Source organism: Mesitornis unicolor, unplaced genomic scaffold, assembly GCF_000695765.1.
Source record: "Mesitornis unicolor isolate BGI_N332 unplaced genomic scaffold, ASM69576v1 scaffold18973, whole genome shotgun sequence".
Taxonomy (NCBI): Eukaryota; Metazoa; Chordata; class Aves; order Mesitornithiformes; family Mesitornithidae; genus Mesitornis; species Mesitornis unicolor.
The window spans coordinates 1-9,214 of NW_010174221.1; positions in this window are offsets into that span (position 1 = coordinate 1).

Sequence of the window (9,214 nt, forward strand, 5' to 3'; positions counted from 1 at the left end):
CAACCCACACCTAGGGGAGAGGTAGGAAAACAGTTAACTGGTGCTAGAGGTTCCACTACAGTTGGAAAGGATAAAGGTATAGTTTGTAAAATATTTGGAATGTGTCTAGAAGCTGCCTGTCAGGACAGAAGAAAGCCTATCAGAGAGAGAGAGAGAGACAGGATCTGAGAGAGGAGAGGGAAGGCAGGAAGGCAGCTGAGTTACTGGTGTCCCTGCAAATTGAACAGCTATAAAAGCAGTTACGGGAAGAAAAGGAGAAAACACAGGAGTTGGAAGAAAAGATTGAGCTGATGCCCCTGCGGGCCCCGCATCCCGATCCGCGACTACTGCAGAGCCTGGGAATCTGGCCATGTTACCTTCGAAGTGTCCAAGCTAATTACTATCAGGCTTTGATGGGTTTTAGTTGAGAAGTAGTGCCAGGATGATACGTGGATGTGACTAAATGCTGGTAAGCATAAGGAGAGCCAGCTCAGGTGTGTAAATGCCTCTAAGAGGAGACACATCACAAGATTTTGTTCCTGCTCTGGCAGGGGGATTGGACTAGATGATCTTTTGAGGTCCCTTCCAATCCCTAACGTTCTGTGTGATTCTGTGTGATTCTGTGTGATTTTGTTCCTGGTTTATCATTGAAAAGCAAATGTTGACTCGTGGTCTTTATTTGCCAGTGCTCTAGTTTTTGAGATACTGGTACCACTTAATAAAACAGCTGTACCATGATTGTAGTTGGGGCAATCTTTTTGACGAGCTTTCAAAAAATTCTATGCACCACCTATGCCAAAAGGCTTAATTTACACTTGACATAATTCTTAAATTACTCTTTGTAGGCCGTGCTCCGAGTGAGAAACCAAAATTACTTTTATGTATACTTATGTGTGTGGCAGATGCACCCACCCTACTAAAGACTTGAGAAAGACCCAACAAAGCAGTGCTAAAGTTTCTGGCCCTGGCAGCACCAGGACTGCCTCTCCCCCCTCACAGCTCATGTCTGGTCCACACAGTGGGGGTCAAAGGCGGGAAAGTTGGGGTCCTCAGCCAATAGGGGCTGACACGACCATGTACTGACCACAGATCAGATTCGACCAGGGTATAAATGGGGCCCTGTCAGGGGAGTCATTGGAGTCGGTCCTCCTCGGAGCAGTGGGTCTGCAGTCGGGGACTCTCTCCTTCAGTTGGGATGCCACTTAAGGTAACTTCTCGAGATTGAGAGCCCTCCCTTTTTTTGGTGAGTGAGCGAGTGCACATTTTGGATTGTTTGGCCAAAACTTTAAGAATTCTTAGCTGTGTCTGGTAATATTCCCAACCAGCATATCGAACCTGTGTTTGTTAAATGTCAAATGGCATGGAATGTTGTTTTGGTGAATGAAGTTTTGTCTGCTTAATTTCAATTGCAGATTAAAAGCTTGTTTGAGTTCATTATTTGTGTGCGTGTAGCCATTTTGGTGCGATTCTGTGACAATGTGTATGTTACATTTCTTGGGAAGAATCTGATTTAGCCATATGCTTACCCTTACGGAAGAGGAAGTGAGAATAAAAGCCATCTTTTTAATGGCAGCAACTTTCAAGATAAATGAGTTAACAATAATTTCTTATGTAAAATGTGACATTTATGACATATGACATGTATGTGACATTTTCAAAATGGTTCCATTGATGGATGGCCTAAATCTAAGCATTAATTCAACCAACCAGTTCTGGTTTCCGTTTACACCAATGTAAACTTGAAACAATTTAATTGACGGTAGTAGAGTTACTCTAGGTTTACTATGATATAAATGTTAACCCTTTTTATTGCTGAGTGCCTTTGAAGCTCTAAAATAAATTATTTTGGATGTAAGCTAGCAAACCCACATAGATTCACTATAATTGTCACAGTTCTTTTATTTGTTAAACATCACTAGTATGCTCAGAGCTATTCAAAGCACACAGTCACAGATGGTCTCTGCTCTAGGGAATTCACAGTCTGCCATCAGAAAAACACAATTCTTGGATGATTCAAAAGATGATTCTAACATCACAAGGTTCCTGTTTCTCATGTTGTGGTTTTACATAAAAATAAATGTGATTTTATTGAAGTAATTTGCAACTGGCTGGCTTTGTGGAAAATAGTCTTTAGAATACTGTTATACTAAAGAAAAGAACGGTCTGCCTAAGCATCCTAATGAAAAGGAGAAAAAGGAATAAGATGCAACATGAGAGAAAATACCTGAAAATCTCTGTCTTCTTTGACACTATTCCTTGACCTTTAAAAACAGCTTTAAGAGACTTTCTGGTTATTACCCAGACTGTCTCACCGTACAGAGCAGCAGAATTCTACTGTGCAGGTTAGCTGACTTGGGCTGTCTTGTAGGCTACACTGTAAGTTCAGCATCTTGGATCTGCTGTCCTTCATAAATCCAGAGCTGTGTACACTGGGGCATGAGATGAGAGTGAGCTAAACACTCTGTAGCTAACACATTCCTCTGTTTCCTTTGTAGCCTACTTGTTGTCAGATCACTAAATGATCAATTAGTGTTTCTAGAAGGGGCTTTCATTGATCCTCGTAGATTATCTGGCAGGCCATTCTATAGGTAAGAAAGGCTTATTTTTCTCTTTCTGCCTGGAGTACCCTATGAGAACACAAATCGACCATGTTATAGCAATAAACAGCTTCTGTTGACCAGGTGGATACAAAAAGAGTATTTTTATGTTGTTACGGAGGATGAACTGAAGAACCAAACTCCAAAATTGTGGAGTTATTTCCCAAAATGACCTGTAAGCTTCCTCTGCAACTTTTTCTCTCAGCCCAGAAGACATATATTTTTCAATCTCTGTCCTAACCATAGCATTATTTCATTTAATTAAGGCGCTTTTTGACAATAGTTAGCAGATGATATACAATGCCAGAGTCCAAGAAGGAAGCATAAGTGTCTAGCTCAGTAAGCCCTAAGTTTAAGTCTAAAGTTAGAATTTAGACGCATTATGGCCCATTCTGAAGCTCTTGATCAGTTTTTCAATTTAAAATGAGGATGCTTTTTAGTCTTCAATAACTTCTATGGAAGTTTTGAGAAGAACATTCTTTTCCCTAAATAATTTCTATTGTCAGTCTTCTGTAGAGTCTAGATGTAACCACTGCAGCCTTCAGTTCCTCAAACACTATGCCAGGCAGAAGTGGCCGGTGTCATTACTGGACAGGAAAGGGCAAAGCCTACGTAGCTAATTACTGAAGCTATGTGATTTGTAGTCAGCTGTACAAGCCATATGGCAAAATATTTGCATGGATGCATATGGAACTGTCCATTTTCTATATGTGTCACTAGGATTATGAGTTCTAAAAAAAGAAAAAAAAAGAAAGAATATTTGTGTATTCACTGAGAAATGTCATTTTGCATGACTCATTTACTAGGACGATACAAAGAAGCAAGGGTCACATTTGACATTTATGAACAAAATCAGGCCAACTGACATATGTCAATGAATGAAGACCCCCAGTTCCTATCAGACGATTGGGGAACAATGGTTAAATAAATAATACACATTAAAATCACAGTCTGTTAATATGTTCTTGCAAAGTTTGTAGCTGCACTGAGAAACAATTCCAGTCCATTGAGTCTTAGAGCTCAAAAAACTGTCTGAAGCAGACACATGGACAAGGAGATGTATGCTATGAAGCAGTCCACTAAGGAAGTACAGGCAATGAGAAGCCCAATACAGGAATACCTACTTTTTAAGCATCTGTGGTTTTTGTTATATCTGTCACGGTATCTCAGGGGCATAGCTATTGAATAATTCAAGCCCTGAGTGTAAAATCCTTTCCTGTACAAGAAGTCAAGAAAAGGTTTGTCTGCTAATTCTCCTTCAGTGAAGTAGGACTTTTAAAGTCCCTTTTAATTCTAGACTTCTACAGTGAGTTGAAATTCACTCTTAACACTGCCAAGTGCTGTTGACCAGATTTGCTGTTTTGACTCTCAAACTTTGATATTATTCTATAGTAATTTGCCATCAAAAACTGTTGAATTAAGTAAAAAAAAATAAAAGTCAGTTAACAGAAATAAAAACCAAGTCTGTTGAATTCACAGATTACTGATCATCTAACATGAGCCAGTTTTTCAGCTAGGAATGACCGTTAGCAGAATTGTTTACTATAATCAACTTTCAGTTCTTTTATTTTCTAAGTATGCTGTAATTAATACTTGGAAGAGCCAACATCCTAGTTCCAGACAGCTCCTTGCAAACACTCATTTGACTTTTACAGTTACTGCAAACTCACCGAGTCATTGATTTATATACAGCAGCAGCTGACTTAATTGCAAGACAAAAGCTTTAGAAGTATTTAGTAAGCAGAGGGAGGAACCTAGCTGGCATTGTTGAGAGCATCCTTTCCAATTTGAGCAATTACATTAAAGAATCTGGAGGTGAAATGGAAAAGCAATGGCATTTTTTGGAGAAAGTACTTTCTATCATATGATCACAAATCGGATGCTGTCAAAATTTTCCAAAGAACTCCATATAATGACCATCCTATGCACTAAGAGTCTAAATCAAAAGAAATGAAAGCATACCCATGTGTGGGAAAAGTAGAAACTATAATTATATTAAAATGAATCCTCATCATGTGAGGCTTAATTTAGATAGTGATCTCCAAAAGCCCTTGACACTTTACTGTCTATTATGTACAGTCCTACACCTGTGGTGCTACATAAATGCTAATAATACATCAATATGCTCATTCTTTATAAGTTCTGTAGGTGGAATTCCATCTGGTCTATATATGTCAAGTGAGATGTTGGTGTGAAAAGTCCTCACTGTTCAGAGTATGTGATGGCTTATGAGCAGTTGGGAAATGACAGAGAAAAAGATCACAAAACTGGACGTGCTTATCATTTGAACAAAGACATCCAGATGTATGCTGAAGACAGTGGCTGGGACTGGTGCAGAATACCCAAGTGGTGTAATTCTTCGCTAATCTTGGAAAAGCCTTAATAAAGTAATTAAGACTTTAGCCGGTCTTCAGCTGTTTCTGAATATTTTTAGTTCAACCTAATCTCTTTAAGAACGTTTTGACACTTGGAGCACTGCTATTTCTTTCACAAGATGTATCTACTTTGGACTCTTTTGGGAGCGAGCGGTAAGAACTTAGAGCATGTCCAGGCTCCCAGAAAAGCTTTCCTTCCTTCAGCCACATAACTGGTTGCAGAGTGGCAGGTCCTCAGTTCCAGAAAGATCAGTCTTGGCTTCCAAGTAGCCATGCAGGAACTCACCAGCAGGGAGTGGTGTGCAGGGCCAGAGTAAGTTTGTACAAAATATGATGATTCCATGATTTTATGAAAATATCTTGAGTATTTCCTGGGCTGAAGTTGTGTCCTTTCCCATGAGACACCGATGAATTTGGCTGAATTAGGATAGGAAAACTTGATCCTAAGAACCTTGTAATCTAAAGTGCAAAAAGCTAGAGAATATAGTAAATAATTTAGCAACTTTTCCCAGTTGCAAATTAGATGATGTCTGGAAGTGTCCCCACTGGCTAATCTAAATTGTATTCTGAGCTGCTCTAAGTACTCATATTTTACCAAGGATTACTGTAACCACAGATTACAAAAGAGAGCAATTCAGTGCTTCCTTGGTAAAGAGAAAACAAGTTTTCTGTTCCTCCACTTCAACTCTTGGCCACTTCCACTAGAACAAATACTGATTGTGATTAAGCCTAAAACAGGAACTTTCAAAAACAGAAAGTCCTGATAAAGAGTAAACAGTTAACAGAGAATTTAAACTATATTTTAGAATTAGATATGCATCTGCCTTGAAAAGGGGACTGTATTTACCAGAAATATAGGGTGTGCTCTTCTAATTATGAGACTTTTTTGTCAATTCAGACAATAAAGTGTTTTTTACTTCTTTGTTTCACTTCTGTGTTTGAGCCAGCAAACACTGACAGGAGGTGCTCTAAGCGCTGCTCATCCTCGGGGTTGCAATGAGACCACTCAGTACTTAATGTTGCACGTGGGTTCAAATACGTGAGGACTGGGGTCCTTGCTAAGTAAGAAGTTTTTCAAATATGTTCAGGATAGTTTACAAAAGTGACCGACAAAACTCCCAACTCTTCAGATGTCTATCAAAATGTGAGACAGAAACTTGTGGCTGAAATGAAAGCGGAAAATGTCAAGCAATTCCTTTGGTAAGCACTGTGTATCTTGGTTTTTGAATAATTTTATCAGTCACAAAAGCCAGAAAGTGCTAACATCAGCTCCAAGGAACAGCCTCTGAAAATAAAGCTGTTAAGATGCTTTGGAAGTATTTGGTTTGTGCAGAATGTCTGGGGGACAGAGAAGGGAGAGACAACCTTTCTGTTCCTTCCCTTCTTCATTTTTGAAGTTAGTTACTTTTTTGGAATGGTTCTACTGTTAAATGTACATCCCTCAAGCTTCACTATTGCCAGTGCTTACCATGACTTTTTATTATGGTTCTCCATAGTCTTGATTTAATGCAATTTAAGTATCTGGTTTTTCCTCATGAGTGTCCAAAGCTCTAACATCGGATAACTTCGCGTTGTCTCAGAGTGAGATTATTTTACTGCATTTTGGATACACTGCTATTAATTACATTTGATTGATAATCTGTCTAGTGTCTCCTTAAACTTTCAGTTTGAGCAACTAAAGTAGAAAATGAATATATTGAAAACGTAGCATTAAAAATGCTAAAGAGTTTGCATGACTTTGAGTTTAATGTATAATTAGAACTGGTAATTCCTTTAGTGTGGCCATATTGGATACTGTGCTGTTAACTGGATGCTTGAGATCCTGTTATACTGTGTCTTCTGTTTCAGAAGTTGAAGGGCCTTGTCCAAGCACAGCATGTGTATATTGTTGTTTAAGTCTTGCATGGTGTAACTGTTATTAAATATACTTTTTTGCACGCTAGTGCATCCTTGCACTTCTTTCAAAATATCTAAAATGCTAGCGATATAGAAATACCCTCTTGTTTTGCTGTGTATTTCATTGGAAATGAAAAAAATCATTCCTGTGCAGAGGAACAATTACATTCACACAAACAATAAACAAATATAACCTGTGGTGAGTAACTTGTTGGTATTCAGCATGTAAGTCAGTAGCTGCATCATAAACATCAAAGAATTGTTGACAAATTTGATTTCTGTATATCTATTCTAAAACCAAAAGGTTTAATTTCTATCATTAGTTAGCTTTTTAAGTCTACATGATTTGTCTTACTTTGTATTTGTTGCTCTGAGTAGATTGGAGAGTGGAGAGTTTCTGAAGATTGTGTCTGAGTGAGAGTCTAGGCAACACTGAGACTGATGAAATAGCTCTGCAATTATGCTAAAATTTCTTGGCTATGGGGTATTAATAGTATCTCATGTGCCTCCTTGCTTTGATAATGGACCAAATACTTCATACTGGTAGGTTTGTTTGGTTTTTTTTCCCTAAATTTAAATAAAAAGCAGGACCTGCAGAAAAATCATATTAACACACTATCCAGAAAGTTTGTTAAAAGCATAAAAAAATGTGAACTCCAGAATTTTGATCCATATTCTTAGTTTTTAAAACTGCTAAATTTGTTTTTATGAAGTGGGAAAAACAAACTGTGAGTCTCAGAAAATGTAGACACCTTGACCTTAGCTTTGCATCATTAGCTCTGGAAAGGATGAAAATGTTTGGACGTGTAAAATTGAAAAAAGGCATCATGTATTTTTCAGTATATTTTTCCTGATGGCATGTGTAGTATTTAAATTAGAGTACTTAAGGAATCAAAAAGTACTTAAAATACTTAGAGAATTAAAGTGTAAGAAGAAAACAGCTTTGGCAGAGGTTATGCATACCTGCACAGTTTAAGGAGAGGGAAAGACAACAGCAGAGAGCAAAAGGTTTTGGTCTATGTAGAGAATCTGGATGCATTCAAATCCAGGGGCACAGGTGGGATTCCCATGGAAGACCTGCATGTTACAAGTGCAAGGCTGCTGTCTGTGGGAAGTTCTGGTGAGTGAAAGAGGTCCCTGGTGGCTGGAAAAAGCTGATGTTGTGCCCATTTTTAAGTAAGGCAATAAGGACAACCTGAGGGGACTGTGGACTGGTCAGCTTCACTTCAGTCCCTGTAAGAGTGACCAAACATCCTTCTGGAATCTGTTCCCAAACACATGAAGTGCATGATGGTAGGTAGGAACAGTCAGCATGTTTTTACTATGTGTTTATATGATCACGCTGATCAAAGTGATTGTCTTCTCTAAGGAAATGACTGGCTATGTGTATCAGTGGAGATGTTGCAGTGGCCGTAACATCCTTAACTTTAGCAAGGCTTTGGACACCATCTCCTACATCATGAAGGGAGCTGAGGAAGCTGAGGAAGCATATTCTGAAGAACAAGTTGTTACATGGGCCGAAAATAGTCTGAACTGACAGGTTGAGCTGGTACTAATAATGGCATTTGGTACCACTAATTAATAGTATCTGAAATCCCTGGGGCAGCAACTAACAAGTAGCCTGTTGGGAATTCAAAGCTGGTGCTTAGTACCTGGCTGACTGATCAGCATTCACCATAACTCATTTGTTCAGTGGGCCAAACAAGTTGCAGACGGATTACTGTAGGGTAGCCCAGAGGTGCTGGATATTGTTTCTGACTATCACCATTACGTGTTGTATCTGATCTGGATGTAAATATTGTTAAGAAGGCTTTTATTATTTAGGCTTTTGATTAAGAAAAAAAAGGAGGAACAAATCTGTGCAGATATTTTGACATAATGTTTTTCAAGTGAAACTTATTAGTAGATGTTATGCCAACAATGTATAAATCCATCATCAGGTACTATAATTCTTTGGAGGTCTTCTTTCTAAATGTGTAGCTTTTCTGGATCTATTTCTGTTCCTTGCATACTGTGCACATTATTTTGCTGAATCTCTTTGACACTGATTTTCACTGCTTGTGTGTAGATGGGAATATGTTGGCTATGCAAAGAGAAAGATTTGGCTAACTTGCCTTGAAGCCTCAGGAATGATCCTCTGCTCTGACCACATTTTGTTTGCAGCTTAGGGGTTCTCTAAGCTTGATGCAGTTAGCCTCTTTAAGAATCCTCGTTATGCCTCTTTTCCAAGTATTTATCCAGTTAGTAACCCTTGGTAAATTTTTCTTCTGAGTTTCTATCCAAACTCTGCTTGAACATCTGTACAGTTTTTGCTTCCACAATATACTGAGGTCAGGAATCTCACACAGATACTATCCATTTTATTAA